Source organism: Heterodontus francisci, chromosome 29 (genome assembly GCF_036365525.1).
Source record: "Heterodontus francisci isolate sHetFra1 chromosome 29, sHetFra1.hap1, whole genome shotgun sequence".
Classification (NCBI taxonomy): Eukaryota; Metazoa; Chordata; class Chondrichthyes; order Heterodontiformes; family Heterodontidae; genus Heterodontus; species Heterodontus francisci.
Window position 1 is genome coordinate 20,739,119 of NC_090399.1, and position 24,447 is coordinate 20,763,565.

General features: G+C 46.2%; 1 protein-coding gene across 3 annotated transcripts in view; it reads left to right on the top strand.

Annotated features, from left to right (window-relative positions):
- The window catches only part of LOC137346177 (otolith matrix protein OMM-64-like), a 196,314-nt gene that overhangs the window by 91,979 nt on the left and 79,888 nt on the right, over positions 1–24,447 (top strand). Inside the window, exon 2 of one of the 3 annotated variants that reach the window (XM_068009559.1) lies at positions 19,176–19,341. The exons of the other annotated variants lie outside the window; for them this stretch is intronic. The gene's annotated coding sequence lies outside the window, so the exon portion shown is untranslated. The remainder of the gene's footprint in view (positions 1–19,175; positions 19,342–24,447) is intronic. 3 annotated transcript variants of the gene reach the window in all.

The following is a 24,447-nucleotide window of genomic DNA, read 5'->3' on the forward strand; positions in this document are numbered from 1 at the left end:
GTGATCTCTGAGTACTGAAGGAGTGTTTCTGTACCCAGTCACTGTGCCGTCTGAGTACTGAAGGAGTGTTTCTGTACCCGGTCACAGTGATCTCTGAGTACTGAAGGCGTGTTTCTTTTCCCAGTCACTGTGCTCTCTGAGTACTGAAGGAGTGTTTCTGTACCCAGTCACTGTGATCTCTGAGTACTGAAGGAGTGTTTCTGTACCAAATCACAGTGCCCTCTGCGTACTGAAGGCGTGTTTGTGTACCCAGTCACTGTGATCTCTCAGTACTGAAGGACTGTTTCTGTACCAAATCACAGTGCCCTCTGCGTACTGAAGGAGTGTTTCTGTACCCAGTCACTGTGATCTCTGAGTACTGAAGGAGTGTTTCTGTACCCAGTCACTGTGATCTCTGAGTACTGAAAGAGTGTTTCTGTACCCACTCACTGTGATCTCTGAGTACTGAAGGAGTGTTTCTGTACCCAGTCACTGTGCCGCCTGAGTACTGAAGGAGTGTTTCTGTACCCGGTCACAGTGATCTCTGAGTACTGAAGGCGTGTTTCTTTTCCCAGTCACTGTGCTCTCTGAGTACTGAAGGAGGGTTTCTGTACCCAGTCACTGTGATCTCTGAATTCTGAAGGAGTGTTTGTGTACCCAGTCACTGTGATCTCTGAATAATGAAGGAGTGTTTGTGTACCCAGTCACTGTGATCTCTGAGTACTGAAGGAGTGTTTCTGTACCCAGTCACTGTGCCGTCTGAGTACTGAAGGAGTGTTTCTGTAACCAGTCACTGTGATCTCTGAGTACTGAAAGAGTGTTTCTGTACCCAGTCACTGTGATCTCTGAGTACTGAAGGAGTGTTTCTGTACCCAGTCACTGTGCCGTCTGAGTACTGAAGGAGTGTTTCTGTACCCGGTCACAGTGATCTCTGAGTACTGAAGGCGTGTTTCTTTTCCCAGTCACTGTGCTCTCTGAGTACTGAAGGAGTGTTTCTGTACCCAGTCACTGTGATCTCTGAGTACTGAAGGAGTGTTTCTGTAACCAGTCACTGTGATCTGTGAAATCTGAAGGATTGTTTCTGAACCCAGTCACTGTGATCTCTGAGTACTGAAGGAGTGTTTCTGTAACCGGTCACTGTGATCTCTGAGTACTGAAGGAGTGTTTCAGTAACCAGTCACTGTGATCAGTGAAATCTGAAGGAGTGGTTCTGTACCCAGTCACTGTGCCCTCTGAGTACTGAGGGAGAGTTTCTGTACCCAGTCACGGTGATCTCTGCGTTCTGAGGGAGAGTTTCTGTACCCAGTCACTGTGATCTCTGAATACTGAAGTAGTGTTGCTTGACCAACTCACTGTGATCTCTGAGTACTGAAGGCGGTTTCTGTCCCCAGTCACTGTGATCTCTGAGTACTGATGGACTGTTTCTTGACCCACTCACTGTGATCTCGGAGTACTGAAGGCGGTTTCTGACCCCAGTCACTGTGATCTCTGCATACTGAAGTAGTGTTTCTTGACCAACTCACTGTGATCTCTGAGTACTGAAGGCGGGTTTCTGTACCCAGTCACTGTGATCTCTGAGTACTGAAGTACTGTTTCTGTACCCCGTCACTGTGATCTCTGAGTACTGAAGGCGTGTTTGTGTACCCAGTCACTGTGATCTCTCAGTACTGAAGGACTGTTTCTGTACCAAATCACAGTGCCCTCTGAGTACTGAGGGAGAGTTTCTGTACCCAGTCACTGTGATCTCTGCGTACTGAAGTAGTGTTTCTGTACCCAGTCACTGTGATCTCTGAATACTGAAGGAATGTTACTGTACCCAATCACAGTGCCCTCTGAGTACTGAGGGAGAGTTTCTGTCCCCAGTCACTGTGATCCCTGAGTACTGAAGGAGTGTTTCTGTACCCAGTCACTGTGATCTCTGAGTACTGAAGGAGTGTTTCTGTACCCAGTCACTGTGATCTCTGCGTACTGAGGGAGAGTTTCTGTACCCAGTCACTGTGATCTCTGAGTACTGAAGGAGTGTTTCTGTACCCAGTCATTGTGATCTCTGAGTACTGAAGGAGTGTTTCTGTACCCAGTCACTGTGATCTCTGAGTACTGAAGGAGTGTTTCTGTAACCAATCACAGTGCGCTCTGGGTACTGAGGGAGAGTTTCTGTACCCAGTCCCTGTGATCTCTGAATACTGAAGGACTGTTTCTGTACCCACTCACTGTGATCTCTGAGTACTGAAGGAGGGTTTCTGTACCCAGTCACTGTGCCGTCGGAGTACTGAAGGAGTGTTTCTGTACCCAGTCACTGTGATCTCTGAGTACTGAAGGCGTGTTTCTGTACCCAGTCACTGTGCTCTCTGAATACTGAAGGAGGGTTTCTGTACCCAGTCACAGTGATCTCTGCGTACTGAGGGAGTGTTTGTGTACAGGTCACTGTGATCTCTCAGTACTGAAGGAGTGTTTCTGTACCCAGTCACTGTGATCCCTGAATTCTGAAGGAGTGTTTGTGTACCCAGTCACTGTGATCTCTGAATACTGAAGGCTTGTTTCTGTACCCAGTCACTGTGATCTCTCAGTACTGAAGGAGTGTTTCTATACCCAGTCACTGTACCCTCTGATTACTGAAGGAGTTTTTCTGTGCCCAGTCCCTGTGATCTCTGAGTACTGAAGGAGTGTTTCTCTCCCCAGACCTTTGATCTGTGAGTACTGAAGGAGTGTTTCTGTACCCAGTCACTGTGATCTCTGAGTAATGAAGGCGTGTTTGTGTACCCAGTCACTGTGATCTCTGAATACTGAAGGAGTGTTTCTGTACCCAGTCACTGTGATCTCTGAATAATGAAGGATTGTTTCTGTGACCAGTCACTGTGATCTGTGAGTACTGAAGGAGTGTTTCTGTACCCAGTCACTGTGATCTCTGAGTACTGAAGGCGTGTTTGTGTACCCAGTCACTGTGATCTCTGAATACTGAAGGAGTGTTTCTGTACCCAGTCACTGTGATCTCTGAATAATGAAGGATTGTTTCTGTGACCAGTCACTGTGATCTGTGAGTACTGAAGGAGTGTTTCTGTACCCAGTCAATGTGATCTCTGAATACTGAAGGAGTGTTTCTGTACCCAGTCACTGTGATCTCTGAATACTGAAGGCGTGTTTGTGTACCCAGTCACTGTGATCTCTGAATACTGAAGGAGTGTTTCTGTACCCAGTCACTGTGATCTCTGAATAATGAAGGATTGTTTCTGTGACCAGTCACTGTGATCTGTGAGTACTGAAGGAGTGTTTCTGTACCCAGTCAATGTGATCTCTGAATACTGAAGGAGTGTTTCTGTACCCAGTCAATGTGATCTCTGAATACTGAAGGAGTGTTTCTGAACCCAGTCACTGTGATCTCTCAATAATGAAGGATTGTTTCTGTGACCAGTCACTGTGATCTGTGAAATCTGAAGGAGTGTTTCTGTACCCAGTCACTGTGATCACTGAATTCTGAAGGAGTGTTTGTGGACCCAGTCACTGTGATCTCTGAATACTGAAGGATTGTTTCTGTACCCGGTCACTGTGATCTCTCAGTACTGAAGGAGTGTTTCTGTGCCCTGTCCCTGTGATCTCTGAATAATGAAGGATTGTTTCTGTGACCAGTCACTGTGATCTGTGAGTACTGAAGTAGTGTTTCTTTACCCAGTCACTGTGATCTCTGAATACTGAAGGAGTGTTTCTGTACCCAGTCACTGTGATCTCTGAGTACTGAAGGAGTGTTTCTGTACCCAGTCTCTGTGATCTCTGAATGCAGAAGTAGCGTTTCTGTACCCAGTCACTGTGATCTCTGAGTACTGAAGTAGTGTTTCTGTACCCAGTCACTGTGATCTCTGAGTACTGAAGTAGTGTTTCTGTACCCACTCACTGTGATCTCTGAGTACTGAAGGAGTGTTTCTGTACCCACTCACTGTGATCTCTGAGTACTGAAGTAGTGTTTCTGTACCCACTCACTGTGATCTCTGAGTACTGAAGGAGTGTTTCTTTACCCAGTCACTGTGATCTCTGAGAACTGAAGGAGTGTTTCTGTACCCACTCACTGTGATCTCTGAGTACTGAAGGAGTGTTTCTGTACCCACTCACTGTGATCTCTGAGTACTGAAGGAGTGTTTCTGTACCCACTCACTGTGATCTCTGAGTACTGAAGTAGTGTTTCTGTACCCACTCACTGTGATCTCTGAGTACTGAAGGAGTGTTTCTGTACCCACTCACTGTGATCTCTGAGAACTGAAGGAGTGTTTCTGTACCCAGTCACTGTGATCTCTGAGTACTGAAGGAGTGTTTCTGTACCCACTCACTGTGATCTCTGAGTACTGAAGTAGTGTTTCTGTACCCACTCACTGTGATCTCTGAGTACTGAAGGAGTGTTTCTTTACCCAGTCACTGTGATCTCTGAATACTGAAGGAGTGTTTCTGTACCCAGTCACTGTGATCTCTGAGTACTGAAGGAGTGTTTCTGTACCCAGTCACTGTGATCTCTTAGTACTGAAGGAGTGTTTCTGTACCCAGTCACTGTGATCTCGGAGTACTGAAGGAGTGTTTCTGTACCCACTCACTGTGATCTCTGAGTACTGAAGTAGTGTTTCTTTACCCAGTCACTGTGATCTCTGAATACTGAAGGAGTGTTTCTGTACCCAGTCACTGTGATCTCGGAGTACTGAAGGAGTGTTTCTGTACCCACTCACTGTGATCTCTGAGTACTGAAGTAGTGTTTCTTTACCCAGTCACTGTGATCTCTGAATACTGAAGGAGTGTTTCTGTACCCAGTCACTGTGATCTCTGAGTACTGTAGGAGTGTTTCTGGACCCAGTCACTGTGATCTCTGAGTACTGAAGGAGTGTTTCTGCACCCAGTCACTGTGATCTCTAAGTACTGATGGAGTGTTTCTGTACCCAGTCACTGTGATCTCTGAATGCAGAAGTAGTGTTTCTGTCCCCAGTCACTGTGATCTCTGAGTACTGACGGAGTGTTTCTGTACCCACTCACTGTGATCTCGGAGTACTGAAGAACTGTTTCTGTACCCAGTCACTGTCATCTCTGAGTACTGAAGGAGTGTTTATGTACCCAATCACTGTGATCTCTGAGTACTGAGGGAGTGTTTCTGTACCCAGTCACTGTGATCTCTGAATGCAGAAGGAGTGTTTCTGGACCCAGTCACTGTGATCTCTGAGTACTGAAGGAGTGTTTCTGTACCCAGTCACTGTGATCTCTGAGTACTGTCGGAGTGTTTCTGTACCCAGTCACTGTGATCTCTGAGTACTGAAGGAGTGTTTCTGTACCCAGTCACGGTGATCTCTGAATGCAGAAGTAGTGTTTCTGTACCCAGTCACTGTGATCTCTGAGTACTGAAGGAGTGTTTCTGTACCCAGTCACTGTGATCTCTGAGTACTGACGGAGTGTTTCTGTACCCACTCACTGTGATCTCTGAGTACAGAAGTAGTGTTTCTTTACCCAGTCACTGTGATCTCTGAATACTGAAGGAGTGTTTCTGTACCAAGTCACTGTGATCTCTGAGTACTGAAGGAGTGTTTCTGTACCCACTCACTGTGATCTCTGAGTACTGAAGTAGTGTTTCTTTACCCAGTCACTGTGATCTCTGAATACTGAAGGAGTGTTTCTGTACCAAGTCACTGTGATCTCTGAGTACTGAAGGAGTGTTTCTGTTCCCAGTCACTGTGATCTCTGAGTACTGATGGAGTGTTTCTGTACCCAGTCACTGTGCCGTCTGAGTACTGAATGAGTGTTTCTGTAACCAGTCACTGTGATCTGTGAAATCTGAAGGATTGTTTCTGAACCCAGTCACTGTGATCTCTGAGTACTGAAGGAGTGTTTCTGTAACCGGTCACTGTGATCTCTGAGTACTGAAGGAGTGTTTCAGTAACCAGTCACTGTGATCAGTGAAATCTGAAGGAGTGTTTCTGTACCCAGTCACTGTGCCCTCAGAGTACTGAGGGAGAGTTTCTGTACCCAGTCACGGTGATCTCTGCGTTCTGAGGGAGAGTTTCTGTACCCAGTCACTGTGATCTCTGAATACTGAAGTAGTGTTGCTTGACCAACTCACTGTGATCTCGGAGTACTGAAGGCGGTTTCTGACCCCAGTCACTGTGATCTCTGCATACTGAAGTAGTGTTTCTTGACCAACTCACTGTGATCTCTGAGTACTGAAGGCGGGTTTCTGTACCCAGTCACTGTGATCTCTGAGTACTGAAGTACTGTTTCTGTACCCCGTCACTGTGATCTCTAAGTACTGAAGGCGTGTTTGTGTACCCAGTCACTGTGATCTCTCAGTACTGAAGGACTGTTTCTGTACCAAATCACAGTGCCCTCTGAATACTGAGGGAGAGTTTCTGTACCCAGTCACTGTGATCTCTGCGTACTGAGGGAGAGTTTCTGTACCCAGTCACTGTGATCTCTCAGTACTGAAGGACTGTTTCTGTACCAAATCACAGTGCCCTCTGAGTACTGAGGGAGAGTTTCTGTACCCAGTCACTGTGATCTCTGCGTACTGAGGGAGAGTTTCTGTACCCAGTCACTGTGAGCTCTGAGTACTGAAGGAGTGTTTCTGTACCCACTCACTGTGATCTCTGAGTACTGAAGGAGTGTTTCTGTACCCAGTCACTGTGCCGTCTGAGTACTGAAGGAGTGTTTCTGTACCCAGTCACTGTGATCTCTGAGTACTGAAGGAGTGTTTCTTTACCCACTCACTGTGATCTCTGAGTACTGAAGGCGGGTTTCTGTACCCAGTCACTGTGATCTCTGAGTACTGAAGTACTGTTTCTATACCCAGTCACTGTGATCTCTGAGTGCTGAAGGAGTGTTTCTGTACCCACTCACTGTGATCTCTGAGTACTGAAGGAGTGTTTCTGTACCCAGTCACTTTGATCTCTGAATGCAGAAGTAGTGTTTCTGTACCCAGTCACTGTGATCTCTGAGTACTGAAGGAGTGTTTCTGTACCCAGTCACTGTGATCTCTGAGTACTGACGTAGTGTTTCTGTACCCACTCACTGTGATCTCTGAGTACTGAAGTAGTGTTTCTTTACCCAGTCACTGTGATCTCTCAATACTGAAGGAGTGTTTCTGTACCAAGTCACTGTGATCTCTGAGTACTGAAGGAGTGTTTCTGTTCACAGTCACTGTGATCTCTGAGTACTGAAGGAGTGTTTCTGTACCCACTCACTGTGATCTCTGAGTACTGAAGTAGTGTTTCTTTACCCAGTCACTGTGATCTCTGAATACTGAAGGAGTGTTTCTGTACCCAGTCACTGTGATCTCTGAGTACTGAAGGAGTGTTTCTGTACCCAGACTCTGTGATCTCTCAATGCAGAAGTAGCGTTTCTGTACACACTCACTGTGATCTCTGAGTACCGAAGGAGTGTTTCTGTACCCAGTCACTGTGATCTCTGAGTACTGAAGGAGTGTTTCTGTACCCAGTCTCTGTGATCTCTGAATGCAGAAGTAGTGTTTCTGTACCCACTCACTGTGATCTCTGAGTACTGAAGGAGTGTTTCTTTACCCAGTCACTGTGATCTCTGAATACTGAAGGAGTGTTTCTGTACCCAGTCACTGTGATCTCGGAGTACTGATGGAGTGTTTATGTACCCAGTCACTGTGATCTCTTAGTACTGAAGGAGTGTTTCTGTACCCAGTCACTGTGATCTCGGAGTACTGAAGGAGTGTTTCTGTACCCACTCACTGTGATCTCTGAATGCAGAAGTAGTGTTTCTGTCCCCAGTCACTGTGATCTCTGAGTACTGACGGAGTGTTTCTGTACCCACTCACTGTGATCTCTGAGTACTGAAGGAGTGTTTCTGTACCCAGTCACTGTGATCTCTGAGTACTGTCGGAGTGTTTCTGTACCCAGTCACTGTGATCTCTGAGTACTGAAGGAGTGTTTCTGCACCCAGTCACTGTGATCTCTGAATGCAGAAGTAGTGTTTCTGTACCCAGTCACTGTGATCTCTGAGTACTGAAGGAGTGTTTCTGTACCCAGTCACTGTGATCTCTGAGTACTGACGGAATGTTTCTGTACCCACTCACTGTGATCTCTGAGTACTGAAGTAGTGTTTCTTTACCCAGTCACTGTGATCTCTGAATACTGAAGGAGTGTTTCTGTACCAAGTCACTGTGATCTCTGAGTACTGAAGGAGTGTTTCTGTTCCCAGTCACTGTGATCTCTGAGTACTGATGGAGTGTTTCTGTACCCACTCACTGTGATCTCTGAGTACTGAAGTAGTGTTTCTTTACCCAGTCACTGTGATCTCTGAATACTGAAGGAGTGTTTCTGTACCCAGTCACTGTGATCTCTGAGTACTGAAGGAGTGTTTCTGTACCCAGTCTCTGTGATCTCTGAATGCAGAAGTAGCGTTTCTGTACCCACTCACTGTGATCTCTGAGTACTGAAGGAGTGTTTCTGTACCCAGTCACTGTGATCTCTGAGTACTGAAGGAGTGTTTCTGTATCCACTCACTGTGATCTCTGAGTACTGAAGTAGTGTTTCTTTACCCAGTCACTGTGCCGTCTGAGTACTGAAGGAGTGTTTCTGTACCCAGTCACTGTGATCTCTGAGTACTGAAGGAGTGTTTCTTTATCCACTCACTGTGATCTCTGAGTACTGAAGGCGGGTTTCTGTACCCAGTCACTGTGATCTCTGAGTACTGAAGTACTGTTTCTATACCCAGTCACTGTGATCTCTGAGTGCTGAAGGAGTGTTTCTGTACCCAGTCTCTGTGATCTCTGAATGCAGAAGTAGTGTTTCTGTACCCACTCACTGTGATCTCTGAGTACTGAAGGAGTGTTTCTTTACCCAGTCACTGTGATCTCTGAATACTGAAGGAGTGTTTCTGTACCCAGTCACTGTGATCTCTGAGTACTGAAGGAGTGTTTCTGTACCCACTCACTGTGATCTCTTAGTACTGAAGGAGTGTTTCTGTACCCAGTCACTGTGATCTCGGAGTACTGAAGGAGTGTTTCTGTACCCACTCACTGTGATCTCTGAGGACTGAAGTAGTGTTTCTTTACCCAGTCACTGTGATCTCTGAATACTGAAGGAGTGTTTCTGTACCCAGTCACTGTGATCTCTGAGTACTGAAGGAGTGTTTCTGTACCCAGTCACTGTGATCTCTGAGTACTGTAGGAGTGTTTCTGGACCCAGTCACTGTGATCTCTGAGTACTGAAGGAGTGTTTCTGCACCCAGTCACTGTGATCTCTAAGTACTGATGGAGTGTTTCTGTACCCAGTCACTGTGATCTCTGAATGCAGAAGTAGTGTTTCTGTACCCAGTCACTGTGATCTCTGAGTACTGACGGCGTGTTTCTGTACCCACTCACTGTGATCTCTGAGTACTGAAGTAGTGTTTCTTTACCCAGTCACTGTTATCTCTGAATACTGAAGGAGTGTTTCTGTACCCAGTCACTGTGATCTCTGAGTACTGAAGGAGTGTTTCTGTACCCAGTCTCTGTGATCTCTGAATGCAGAAGTAGTGTTTCTGTACCCAGTCACTGTGATCTCTGAGTGCTGAAGGAGTGTTTCTGTACCCACTCACTGTGATCTCTGAGTACTGAAGGAGTGTTTCTGTACCCAGTCACTTTGATCTCTGAATGCAGAAGTAGTGTTTCTGTACCCAGTCACTGTGATCTCTGAGTACTGAAGGAGTGTTTCTGTACCCAGTCACTGTGATCTCTGAGTACTGACGGAGTGTTTCTGTGCCCACTCAGTGTGATCTCTGAGTACTGAAGTAGTTTTTCTTTACCCAGTCACTGTGATCTCTCAATACTGAAGGAGTGTTTCTGTACCAAGTCACTGTGATCTCTGAGTACTGAAGGAGTGTGTCTGTTCACAGTCACTGTGATCTCTGAGTACTGAAGGAGTGTTTCTTTACCCAGTCACTGTGATCTCTGAATACTGAAGGAGTGTTTCTGTACCCAGTCACTGTGATCTCTGAGTACTGAAGGAGTGTTTCTGTACCCAGTCTCTGTGATCTCTGAATGCAGAAGTAGCGTTTCTGTACCCACTCACTGTGATCTCTGAGTACTGAAGGAGTGTTTCTGTACCCAGTCACTGTGATCTCTGAGTACTGAAGGAGTGTTTCTGTATCCACTCACTGTGATCTCTGAGTACTGAAGTAGTGTTTCTTTACCCAGTCACTGTTATCTCTGAATACTGAAGGAGTGTTTCTGTACCCAGTCACTGTGATCTCTGAGTACTGAAGGAGTGTTTCTGTACCCACTCACTGTGATCTCTTAGTACTGAAGGAATGTTTCTGTACCCAGTCACTGTGATCTCGGAGTACTGAAGGAGTGTTTCTGTACCCACTCACTGTGATCTCTGAGGACTGAAGTAGTGTTTCTTTCCCCAGTCACTGTGATCTCTGAATACTGAAGGAGTGTTTCTGTACCCAGTCACTGTGATCTCTGAGTACTGAAGGAGTGTTTCTGTACCCAGTCACTGTGATCTCTGAGTACTGTAGGAGTGTTTCTGGACCCAGTCACTGTGATCTCTGAGTACTGAAGGAGTGTTTCTGCACCCAGTCACTGTGATCTCTAAGTACTGATGGAGTGTTTCTGTACCCAGTCACTGTGATCTCTGAATGCAGAAGTAGTGTTTCTGTACCCAGTCACTGTGATCTCTGAGTACTGACGGCGTGTTTCTGTACCCACTCACTGTGATCTCTGAGTACTGAAGTAGTGTTTCTTTACCCAGTCACTGTTATCTCTGAATACTGAAGGAGTGTTTCTGTACCCAGTCACTGTGATCTCTGAGTACTGAAGGAGTGTTTCTGTTCACAGTCACTGTGATCTCTGAGTACTGAAGGAGTGTTTCTTTACCCAGTCACTGTGATCTCTGAATACTGAAGGAGTGTTTCTGTACCCAGTCACTGTGATCTCTGAGTACTGAAGGAGTGTTTCTGTACCCAGTCTCTGTGATCTCTGAATGCAGAAGTAGCGTTTCTGTACCCACTCACTGTGATCTCTGAGTACTGAAGGAGTGTTTCTGTACCCAGTCACTGTGATCTCTGAGTACTGAAGGAGTGTTTCTGTATCCACTCACTGTGATCTCTGAGTACTGAAGTAGTGTTTCTTTACCCAGTCACTGTGCCGTCTGAGTACTGAAGGAGTGTTTCTGTACCCAGTCACTGTGATCTCTGAGTACTGAAGGAGTGTTTCTTTATCCACTCACTGTGATCTCTGAGTACTGAAGGCGGGTTTCTGTACCCAGTCACTGTGATCTCTGAGTACTGAAGTACTGTTTCTATACCCAGTCACTGTGATCTCTGAGTGCTGAAGGAGTGTTTCTGTACCCAGTCTCTGTGATCTCTGAATGCAGAAGTAGTGTTTCTGTACCCACTCACTGTGATCTCTGAGTACTGAAGGAGTGTTTCTGTACCCACTCACTGTGATCTCTTAGTACTGAAGGAGTGTTTCTGTACCCAGTCACTGTGATCTCGGAGTACTGAAGGAGTGTTTCTGTACCCACTCACTGTGATCTCTGAGGACTGAAGTAGTGTTTCTTTACCCAGTCACTGTGATCTCTGAATACTGAAGGAGTGTTTCTGTACCCAGTCACTGTGATCTCTGAGTACTGAAGGAGTGTTTCTGTACCCAGTCACTGTGATCTCTGAGTACTGTAGGAGTGTTTTTGGACCCAGTCACTGTGATCTCTGAGTACTGAAGGAGTGTTTCTGCACCCAGTCACTGTGATCTCTAAGTACTGATGGAGTGTTTCTGTACCCAGTCACTGTGATCTCTGAATGCAGAAGTAGTGTTTCTGTACCCAGTCACTGTGATCTCTGAGTACTGACGGCGTGTTTCTGTACCCACTCACTGTGATCTCTGAGTACTGAAGTAGTGTTTCTTTACCCAGTCACTGTTATCTCTGAATACTGAAGGAGTGTTTCTGTACCCAGTCACTGTGATCTCTGAGTACTGAAGGAGTGTTTCTGTACCCAGTCTCTGTGATCTCTGAATGCAGAAGTAGTGTTTCTGTACCCAGTCACTGTGATCTCTGAGTACTGAAGTACTGTTTCTGTACCCAGTCACTGTCATCTCTGAGTACTGAAGGAGTGTTTATGTACCCACTCACTGTGATCTCTGAGTACTGAGGGAGTGTTTCTGTACCCACTCACTGTGATCTCTGAGGACTGAAGTAGTGTTTCTTTCCCCAGTCACTGTGATCTCTGAATACTGAAGGAGTGTTTCTGTACCCAGTCACTGTGATCTCTGAGTACTGAAGGAGTGTTTCTGTACCCAGTCACTGTGATCTCTGAGTACTGTAGGAGTGTTTCTGGACCCAGTCACTGTGATCTCTGAGTACTGAAGGAGTGTTTCTGCACCCAGTCACTGTGATCTCTAAGTACTGATGGAGTGTTTCTGTACCCAGTCACTGTGATCTCTGAATGCAGAAGTAGTGTTTCTGTACCCAGTCACTGTGATCTCTGAGTACTGACGGCGTGTTTCTGTACCCACTCACTGTGATCTCTGAGTACTGAAGTAGTGTTTCTTTACCCAGTCACTGTTATCTCTGAATACTGAAGGAGTGTTTCTGTACCCAGTCACTGTGATCTCTGAGTACTGAAGGAGTGTTTCTGTTCACAGTCACTGTGATCTCTGAGTACTGAAGGAGTGTTTCTTTACCCAGTCACTGTGATCTCTGAATACTGAAGGAGTGTTTCTGTACCCAGTCACTGTGATCTCTGAGTACTGAAGGAGTGTTTCTGTACCCAGTCTCTGTGATCTCTGAATGCAGAAGTAGCGTTTCTGTACCCACTCACTGTGATCTCTGAGTACTGAAGGAGTGTTTCTGTACCCAGTCACTGTGATCTCTGAGTACTGAAGGAGTGTTTCTGTATCCACTCACTGTGATCTCTGAGTACTGAAGTAGTGTTTCTTTACCCAGTCACTGTGCCGTCTGAGTACTGAAGGAGTGTTTCTGTACCCAGTCACTGTGATCTCTGAGTACTGAAGGAGTGTTTCTTTATCCACTCACTGTGATCTCTGAGTACTGAAGGCGGGTTTCTGTACCCAGTCACTGTGATCTCTGAGTACTGAAGTACTGTTTCTATACCCAGTCACTGTGATCTCTGAGTGCTGAAGGAGTGTTTCTGTACCCAGTCTCTGTGATCTCTGAATGCAGAAGTAGTGTTTCTGTACCCACTCACTGTGATCTCTGAGTACTGAAGGAGTGTTTCTGTACCCACTCACTGTGATCTCTTAGTACTGAAGGAGTGTTTCTGTACCCAGTCACTGTGATCTCGGAGTACTGAAGGAGTGTTTCTGTACCCACTCACTGTGATCTCTGAGGACTGAAGTAGTGTTTCTTTACCCAGTCACTGTGATCTCTGAATACTGAAGGAGTGTTTCTGTACCCAGTCACTGTGATCTCTGAGTACTGAAGGAGTGTTTCTGTACCCAGTCACTGTGATCTCTGAGTACTGTAGGAGTGTTTTTGGACCCAGTCACTGTGATCTCTGAGTACTGAAGGAGTGTTTCTGCACCCAGTCACTGTGATCTCTAAGTACTGATGGAGTGTTTCTGTACCCAGTCACTGTGATCTCTGAATGCAGAAGTAGTGTTTCTGTACCCAGTCACTGTGATCTCTGAGTACTGACGGCGTGTTTCTGTACCCACTCACTGTGATCTCTGAGTACTGAAGTAGTGTTTCTTTACCCAGTCACTGTTATCTCTGAATACTGAAGGAGTGTTTCTGTACCCAGTCACTGTGATCTCTGAGTACTGAAGGAGTGTTTCTGTACCCAGTCTCTGTGATCTCTGAATGCAGAAGTAGTGTTTCTGTACCCAGTCACTGTGATCTCTGAGTACTGAAGTACTGTTTCTGTACCCAGTCACTGTCATCTCTGAGTACTGAAGGAGTGTTTATGTACCCACTCACTGTGATCTCTGAGTACTGAGGGAGTGTTTCTGTACCCAGTCACTGTGATCTCTGAATACTGAAGGAGTGTTTCTGTACCCAGTCACTGTGATCTCTGAGTACTGAAGGAGTGTTTCTGTACCCAGTCACTGTGATCTCTGAGTACTGAAGTACTGTTTCTGTACCCAGTCACTGTCATCTCTGAGTACTGAAGGAGTGTTTATGTACCCACTCACTGTGATCTCTGAGTACTGAGGGAGTGTTTCTGTACCCAGTCACTGTGATCTCTGAATACTGAAGGAGTGTTTCTGTACCCACTCACTGTGATCTCTGAGTACTGAAGTACTGTTTCTATACCCAGTCACTGTGATCTCTGAGTGCTGAAGGAGTGTTTCTGTACCCACTCACTGTGATCTCTGAGTACTGAAGGAGTGTTTCTGTACCCAGTCACTTTGATCTCTGAATGCAGAAGTAGTGTTTCTGTACCCAGTCACTGTGATCTCTGAGTACTGAAGGAGTATTTCTGTACCCAGTCACTGTGATCTCTGAGTACTGACGTAGTGTTTCTGTACCCACTCACTGTGATCTCTGAGTACTGAAGTAGTGTTTCTTTACCCAGTCACTGTGATCTCTCAATACTGAAGGAGTGTTTCTGTACCAAGTCACTGTGATCTCTGAGTACTGAAGGAGTGTTTCTGTTCACAGTCACTGTGATCTCTGAGTACTGAAGGAGTGTTTCTGTACCCACTCACTGTGATCTCTGAGTACTGAAGTAGTGTTTCTTTACCCAGTCACTGTGATCTCTGAATACTGAAGGAGTGTTTCTGTACCCAGTCACTGTGATCTCTGAGTACTGAAGGAGTGTTTCTGTACCCAGACTCTGTGATCTCTCAATGCAGAAGTAGCGTTTCTGTACACACTCACTGTGATCTCTGAGTACTGAAGGAGTGTTTCTGTACCCAGTCACTGTGATCTCTGAGTACTGAAGGAGTGTTTCTGTACCCAGTCTCTGTGATCTCTGAATGCAGAAGTAGTGTTTCTGTACCCACTCACTGTGATCTCTGAGTACTGAAGGAGTGTTTCTTTACCCAGTCACTGTGATCTCTGAATACTGAAGGAGTGTTTCTGTACCCAGTCACTGTGATCTCTGAGTACTGAAGGAGTGTTTATGTACCCAGTCACTGTGATCTCTTAGTACTGAAGGAGTGTTTCTGTACCCAGTCACTGTGATCTCGGAGTACTGAAGGAGTGTTTCTGTACCCACTCACTGTGATCTCTGAATGCAGAAGTAGTGTTTCTGTCCCCAGTCACTGTGATCTCTGAGTACTGACGGAGTGTTTCTGTACCCACTCACTGTGATCTCTGAGTACTGAAGGAGTGTTTCTGTACCCAGTCACTGTGATCTCTGAGTACTGTCGGAGTGTTTCTGTACCCAGTCACTGTGATCTCTGAGTACTGAAGGAGTGTTTCTGCACCCAGTCACTGTGATCTCTGAATGCAGAAGTAGTGTTTCTGTACCCAGTCACTGTGATCTCTGAGTACTGAAGGAGTGTTTCTGTACCCAGTCACTGTGATCTCTGAGTACTGACGGAATGTTTCTGTACCCACTCACTGTGATCTCTGAGTACTGAAGTAGTGTTTCTTTACCCAGTCACTGTGATCTCTGAATACTGAAGGAGTGTTTCTGTACCAAGTCACTGTGATCTCTGAGTACTGAAGGAGTGTTTCTGTTCCCAGTCACTGTGATCTCTGAGTACTGATGGAGTGTTTCTGTACCCACTCACTGTGATCTCTGAGTACTGAAGTAGTGTTTCTTTACCCAGTCACTGTGATCTCTGAATACTGAAGGAGTGTTTCTGTACCCAGTCACTGTGATCTCTGAGTACTGAAGGAGTGTTTCTGTACCCAGTCTCTGTGATCTCTGAATGCAGAAGTAGCGTTTCTGTACCCACTCACTGTGATCTCTGAGTACTGAAGGAGTGTTTCTGTACCCAGTCACTGTGATCTCTGAGTACCTAAGGAGTGTTTCTGTATCCACTCACTGTGATCTCTGAGTACTGAAGTAGTGTTTCTTTACCCAGTCACTGTGCCGTCTGAGTACTGAAGGAGTGTTTCTGTACCCAGTCACTGTGATCTCTGAGTACTGAAGGAGTGTTTCTTTATCCACTCACTGTGATCTCTGAGTACTGAAGGCGGGTTTCTGTACCCAGTCACTGTGATCTCTGAGTACTGAAGTACTGTTTCTATACCCAGTCACTGTGATCTCTGAGTGCTGAAGGAGTGTTTCTGTACCCAGTCTCTGTGATCTCTGAATGCAGAAGTAGTGTTTCTGTACCCACTCACTGTGATCTCTGAGTACTGAAGGAGTGTTTCTTTACCCAGTCACTGTGATCTCTGAATACTGAAGGAGTGTTTCTGTACCCAGTCACTGTGATCTCTGAGTACTGAAGGAGTGTTTCTGTACCCACTCACTGTGATCTCTTAGTACTGAAGGAGTGTTTCTGTACCCAGTCACTGTGATCTCGGAGTACTGAAGGAGTGTTTCTGTACCCACTCACTGTGATCTCTGAGGACTGAAGTAGTGTTTCTTTACCCAGTCACTGTGATCTCTGAATACTGAAGGAGTGTTTCTGTACCCAGTCACTGTGATCTCTGAGTACTGAAGGAGTGTTTCTGTACCCAGTCACTGTGATCTCTGAGTACTGTAGGAGTGTTTCTGGACCCAGTCACTGTGATCTCTGAGTACTGAAGGAGTGTTTCTGCACCCAGTCACTGTGATCTCTAAGTACTGATGGAGTGTTTCTGTACCCAGTCACTGTGATCTCTGAATGCAGAAGTAGTGTTTCTGTACCCAGTCACTGTGATCTCTGAGTACTGACGGCGTGTTTCTGTACCCACTCACTGTGATCTCTGAGTACTGAAGTAGTGTTTCTTTACCCAGTCACTGTTATCTCTGAATACTGAAGGAGTGTTTCTGTACCCAGTCACTGTGATCTCTGAGTACTGAAGGAGTGTTTCTGTACCCAGTCTCTGTGATCTCTGAATGCAGAAGTAGTGTTTCTGTACCCAGTCACTGTGATCTCTGAGTGCTGAAGGAGTGTTTCTGTACCCACTCACTGTGATCTCTGAGTACTGAAGGAGTGTTTCTGTACCCAGTCACTTTGATCTCTGAATGCAGAAGTAGTGTTTCTGTACCCAGTCACTGTGATCTCTGAGTACTGAAGGAGTGTTTCTGTACCCAGTCACTGTGATCTCTGAGTACTGACGGAGTGTTTCTGTGCCCACTCAGTGTGATCTCTGAGTACTGAAGTAGTTTTTCTTTACCCAGTCACTGTGATCTCTCAATACTGAAGGAGTGTTTCTGTACCAAGTCACTGTGATCTCTGAGTACTGAAGGAGTGTTTCTGTTCACAGTCACTGTGATCTCTGAGTACTGAAGGAGTGTTTCTTTACCCAGTCACTGTGATCTCTGAATACTGAAGGAGTGTTTCTGTACCCAGTCACTGTGATCTCTGAGTACTGAAGGAGTGTTTCTGTACCCAGTCTCTGTGATCTCTGAATGCAGAAGTAGCGTTTCTGTACCCACTCACTGTGATCTCTGAGTACTGAAGGAGTGTTTCTGTACCCAGTCACTGTGATCTCTGAGTACTGAAGGAGTGTTTCTGTATCCACTCACTGTGATCTCTGAGTACTGAAGTAGTGTTTCTTTACCCAGTCACTGTGCCGTCTGAGTACTGAAGGAGTGTTTCTGTACCCAGTCACTGTGATCTCTGAGTACTGAAGGAGTGTTTCTTTATCCACTCACTGTGATCTCTGAGTACTGAAGGCGGGTTTCTGTACCCAGTCACTGTGATCTCTGAGTACTGAAGTACTGTTTCTATACCCAGTCACTGTGATCTCTGAGTGCTGAAGGAGTGTTTCTGTACCCAGTCTCTGTGATCTCTGAATGCAGAAGTAGTGTTTCTGTACCCACTCACTGTGATCTCTGAGTACTGAAGGAGTGTTTCTTTACCCAGTCACTGTGATCTCTGAATACTGAAGGAGTGTTTCTGTACCCAGTCACTGTGATCTCTGAGTACTGAAGGAGTGTTTCTGTACCCACTCACTGTGATCTCTTAGTACTGAAGGAGTGTTTCTGTACCCAGTCACTGTGATCTCGGAGTACTGAAGGAGTGTTTCTGTACCCACTCACTGTGATCTCTGAGGACTGAAGTAGTGTTTCTTTACCCAGTCACTGTGATCTCTGAATACTGAAGGAGTGTTTCTGTACCCAGTCACTGTGATCTCTGAGTACTGAAGGAGTGTTTCTGTACCCAGTCACTGTGATCTCTGAGTACTGTAGGAGTGTTTCTGGACCCAGTCACTGTGATCTCTGAGTACTGAAGGAGTGTTTCTGCACCCAGTCACTGTGATCTCTAAGTACTGATGGAGTGTTTCTGTACCCAGTCACTGTGATCTCTGAATGCAGAAGTAGTGTTTCTGTACCCAGTCACTGTGATCTCTGAGTACTGACGGCGTGTTTCTGTACCCACTCACTGTGATCTCTGAGTACTGAAGTAGTGTTTCTTTACCCAGTCACTGTTATCTCTGAATACTGAAGGAGTATTTCTGTACCCAGTCACTGTGATCTCTGAGTACTGAAGGAGTGTTTCTGTACCCACTCACTGTGATCTCTTAGTACTGAAGGAATGTTTCTGTACCCAGTCACTGTGATCTCGGAGTACTGAAGGAGTGTTTCTGTACCCACTCACTGTGATCTCTGAGGACTGAAGTAGTGTTTCTTTACCCAGTCACTGTGATCTCTGAATACTGAAGGAGTGTTTCTGTACCCAGTCACTGTGATCTCTGAGTACTGAAGGAGTGTTTCTGTACCCAGTCACTGTGATCTCTGAGTACTGTAGGAGTGTTTCTGGACCCAGTCACTGTGATCTCTGAGTACTGAAGGAGTGTTTCTGCACCCAGTCACTGTGATCTCTAAGTACTGATGGAGTGTTTCTGTACCCAGTCACTGTGATCTCTGAATGCAGAAGTAGTGTTTCTGTACCCAGTCACTGTGATCTCTGAGTACTGACGGCGTGTTTCTGTACCCACTCACTGTGATCTCTGAGTACTGAAGTAGTGTTTCTTTACCCAGTCACTGTTATCTCTGAATACTGAAGGAGTGTTTCTGTACCCAGTCACTGTGATCTCTGAGTACTGAAGGAGTGTTTCTGTTCACAGTCACTGTGATCTCTGAGTACTGAAGGAGTGTTTCTTTACCCAGTCACTGTGATCTCTGAATACTGAAGGAGTGTTTCTGTACCCTTTTCACAGGACTTCTCTCGGGTCCCGCAGCTCCTTCTTCACCTCAATGGACTTACCGCATGCCGTGGCTGCAGACACTCTGGACTGTGAAGACAGCAGGATCGGAGATTAAAGTATCGGCAGCTGTTCTCGTCAGTTTCATCCGGATCAATTTCATTGAGAAAACAAAGAGCAGGTGTGGCTGGGGGAGGGCAGTGGGCCCAGGTAACATACACTAAACTAACTGTTAACTTTTAGATAGGGCTAAAATGAACTGATTTAAAGAGCCAGGGGAATTTAAACAGTTTAAGAGGGCAGATTGGGGGAGAAAACGTTAGGGATGGGAGCAGATGGCCATGGATAGAGTTGAACAGCAAGGGAGCTTCCTAGGGAGCTTCCAGCCCAGGAGCCATCTTGAAAAATAGGACGGCATTACCCCTGAAATAATCAAGAGTGCCAAGCCTGCTATACTCTCAGCACTACATGAACTGCTATGCCTGTGCTGGGACGAGGGAGCAGTACCCCAGGACATGCGCGATGCCAACATCATCACCCTCTATAAAAACAAAGGTGACCGCGGTGACTGCAACAACTACCGTGGAATCTCCCTGCTCAGCATAGTGGGGAAAGTCTTTGCTCGAGTCGCTCTGAACAGGCTCCAGAAGCTGGCCGAGCGCGTCTACCCTGAGGCACAGTGTGGCTTTCGTGCAGAGAGATCGACTATTGACATGCTGTTCTCCCTTCGTCAGATACAGGAGAAATGCCGTGAACAACAGATGCCCCTCTACATTGCTTTCATTGATCTCACCAAAGCCTTTGACCTCGTCAGCAGACGTGGTCTCTTCAGACTACTAGAAAAGATCGGATGTCCACCAAAGCTACTAAGTATCATCACCTCATTCCATGACAATATGAAAGGCACAATTCAACATGGTGGCTCCTCATCAGAGCCCTTTCCTATCCTGAGTGGTGTGAAACAGGGCTGTGTTCTCGCACCCACACTTTTTGGAATTTTCTTCTCACTGCTGCTTTCACATGCGTTCAAATCCTCTGAAGAAGGAATTTTCCTCCACACAAGATCAGGGGGCAGGTTGTTCAACCTTGCCCGTCTAAGAGCGAAGTCCAAAGTACGGAAAGTCCTCATCAGAGAACTCCTCTTTGCTGACGATGCTGCTTTAACATCTCACACTGAAGAATGCCTGCAGAGTCTCATCGACAGGTTTGCGTCTGCCTGCAATGAATTTGGCCTAACCATCAGCCTCAAGAAAACGAACATCATGGGGCAGGATGTCAGAAATGCTCCATCCATCAATATTGGCGACCATGCTCTGGAAGTGGTTCAAGAGTTCACCTACCTAGGCTCAACTATCACCAGTAACCTGTCTCTAGATGCAGAAATCAACAAGCGCATGGGTAAGGCTTCCACTGCTATGTTCAGACTGGCCAAGAGAGTGTGGGAAAATGGCGCACTGACACGGAACACAAAAGTCCGAGTGTATCAGGCCTGTGTCCTCAGTACCTTGCTCTACGGCAGCGAGGCCTGGACAACGTATGCCAGCCAAGAGCGACGTCTCAATTCATTCCATCTTCGCTGCCTTCGGAGAATACTTGGCATCAGGTGGCAGGACTATATTTCCAACACAGAAGTCCTTGAAGCGGCCAACATCCCCAGCTTATACACACTACTGAGTCAGCGGCGCTTGAGATGGCTTGGCCATGTGAGCCGCATGGAAGATGGCAGGATCCCCAAAGACACATTGTACAGCGAGCTCGCCACTGGTATCAGACCCACCGGCCGTCCATGTCTCCGTTATAAAGACGTCTGCAAACGCGACATGAAATCGTGTGACATTGATCACAAGTCGTGGGAGTCAGTTGCCAGCATTCGCCAGAGCTGGCGGGCAGCCATAAAGACAGGGCTAAATTGTGGCGAGTCGAAGAGACTTAGTAGTTGGCAGGAAAAAAGACAGAGGCGCAAGGGGAGAGCCAACTGTGCAACAGCCCCAACAAACAAATTTCTCTGCAGCACCTGTGGAAGAGCCTGTCACTCCAGAATTGGCCTTTATAGCCACTCCAGGCGCTGCTTCACAAACCACTGACCACCTCCAGGCGCGTATCCATTGTCTCTCGAGATAAGGAGGCCCAAAAGTTTCTGTACCCAGTCACTGTGATCTCTGAGTACTGAAGGAGTGTTTCTGTACCCAGTCTCTGTGATCTCTGAATGCAGAAGTAGCGTTTCTGTACCCACTCACTGTGATCTCTGAGTACTGAAGGAGTGTTTCTGTACCCAGTCACTGTGATCTCTGAGTACTGAAGGAGTGTTTCTGTATCCACTCACTGTGATCTCTGACTACTGAAGTAGTGTTTCTTTACCCAGTCACTGTGCCGTCTGAGTACTGAAGGAGTGTTTCTGTACCCAGTCACTGTGATCTCTGAGTACTGATGGAGTGTTTCTTTATCCACTCACTGTGATCTCTGAGTACTGAAGGCGGGTTTCTGTACCCAGTCACTGTGATCTCTGAGTACTGAAGTACTGTTTCTATACCCAGTCACTGTGATCTCTGAGTGCTGAAGGAGTGTTTCTGTACCCAGTCTCTGTGATCTCTGAATGCAGAAGTAGTGTTTCTGTACCCACTCACTGTGATCTCTGAGTACTGAAGGAGTGTTTCTTTACCCAGTCACTGTGATCTCTGAATACTGAAGGAGTGTTTCTGTACCCAGTCACTGTGATCTCTGAGTACTGAAGGAGTGTTTCTGTACCCACTCACTGTGATCTCTTAGTACTGAAGGAGTGTTTCTGTACCCAGTCACTGTGATCTCGGAGTACTGAAGGAGTGTTTCTGTACCCACTCACTGTGATCTCTGAGGACTGAAGTAGTGTTTCTTTACCCAGTCACTGTGATCTCTGAATACTGAAGGAGTGTTTCTGTACCCAGTCACTGTGATCTCTGAGTACTGAAGGAGTGTTTCTGTACCCAGTCACTGTGATCTCTGAGTACTGTAGGAGTGTTTCTGGACCCAGTCACTGTGATCTCTGAGTACTGAAGGAGTGTTTCTGCACCCAGTCACTGTGATCTCTAAGTACTGATGGAGTGTTTCTGTACCCAGTCACTGTGATCTCTGAATGCAGAAGTAGTGTTTCTGTACCCAGTCACTGTGATCTCTGAGTACTGACGGCGTGTTTCTGTACCCACTCACTGTGATCTCTGAGTACTGAAGTAGTGTTTCTTTACCCAGTCACTGTTATCTCTGAATACTGAAGGAGTGTTTCTGTACCCAGTCACTGTGATCTCTGAGTACTGAAGGAGTGTTTCTGTACCCAGTCTCTGTGATCTCTGAATGCAGAAGTAGTGTTTCTGTACCCAGTCACTGTGATCTCTGAGTACTGAAGTACTGTTTCTGTACCCAGTCACTGTCATCTCTGAGTACTGAAGGAGTGTTTATGTACCCACTCACTGTGATCTCTGAGTACTGAGGGAGTGTTTCTGTACCCAGTCACTGTGATCTCTGAATACTGAAGGAGTGTTTCTGTACCCAGTCACTGTGATCTCTGAGTACTGAAGGAGTGTTACTGTACCCAGTCACTGTGATCTCTGAGTACTGTCGGAGTGTTTCTGTACCCAGTCACTGTGATCTCTGAGTACTGAAGGAGTGTTTCTGTACCCAGTCACGGTGATCTCTGAATGCAGAAGTAGTGTTTCTGTACCCAGTCACTGTGATCTCTGAGTACTGAAGGAGTGTTTCTGTACCCAGTCACTGTGATCTCTGAGTACTGACGGAGTGTTTCTGTACCCACTCACTGTGATCTCTGAGTACTGAAGTAGTGTTTCTTTACCCAGTCACTGTGATCTCTGAATACTGAAGGAGTGTTTCTGTACCAAGTCACTGTGATCTCTGAGTACTGAAGGAGTGTTTCTGTTCCCAGTCACTGTGATCTCTGAGTACTGAAGTAGTGTTTCTTTACCCAGTCACTGTGATCTCTGAATACTGAAGGAGTGTTTCTGTACCCAGTCACTGTGATCTCTGAGTACTGAAGGAGTGTTTCTGTACCCAGTCTCTGTGATCTCTGAATGCAGAAGTAGTGTTTCTGTACCCAGTCACTGTGATCTCTGAGTACTGAGGGAGAGTTTCTGTACCCACTCACTGTGATCTCTGAGTACTGAAGGAGTGTTTCTGTAACCAATCACAGTGCCCTTTGAGTACTGAGGGAGAGTTTCTGTACCCAGTCACTGTGATCTCTGAATACTGAAGGCGGGTTTCTGTACCCAGTCACTGTGATCTCTGAGTACTGATGGAGTATTTCTGTACCCACTCACTGTGATCTCTGAGTACTGAAGGAGTGTTTCTGTAACCAATCACAGTGCCCTTTGAGTACTGAGGGAGTGTTTCTGTACCCAGTCACTGTGATCTCTGAGTACTGATGGAGTGTTTCTGTACCCAGTCACTGTGATCTCTGAGTGCTGAAGGAGTGTTTCTGTACCCACTCACTGTGATCTCTGAATACTGAAGGAGTGTTTCTTTACCCACTCACTGTGATCTCGGAGTACTGAAGGCGGGTTTCTGTACCCACTCACTGTGATCTCTGAGTACTGAAGGAGTGTTTCTTTACCCACTCACTGTCATCTCGGAGTACTGAAGGCGGGTTTCTGTACCCAGTCACTGTGATCTCTGAGTACTGAGGTACTGTTTCTATACCCAGTCACTGTAATCTCTGAGTGCTGAAGGAGTGTTTCTGTACCCACTCACTGTGATCTCTGAGTACTGAAGGAGTGTTTCTGTACCCAGTCACTGTGATCTCTGAATGCAGAAGTAGTGTTTCTGTACCCAGTCACTGTGATCTCTGAGTACTGAAGGAGTGTTTCTGTACCCAGTCACTGTGATCTCTGAGTACTGACGGAGTGTTTCTGTACCCACTCACTGTGATCTCTGAGGACTGAAGTAGTGTTTCTTTACCCAGTCACTGTTATCTCTGAATACTGAAGGAATGTTTCTGTACCAAGTCACTGTGATCTCTGAGTACTGAAGGAGTGTTTCTGTTCCCAGTCACTGTGATCTCTGAGTACTGAAGGAGCGTTTCTGTACCCACTCACTGTGATCTCTGAGTACTGAAGTAGTGTTTCTTTACCCAGTCACTGTGATCTCTGAATACTGAAGGAGTGTTTCTGTACCCAGTCACTTTGATCTCTGAATGCAGAAGTAGTGTTTCTGTACCCAGTCACTGTGATCTCTGAGTCCTGAAGGAGTGTTTCTGTACCCAGTCTCTGTGATCTCTGAATGCAGAAGTAGTGTTTCTGTTCCCAGT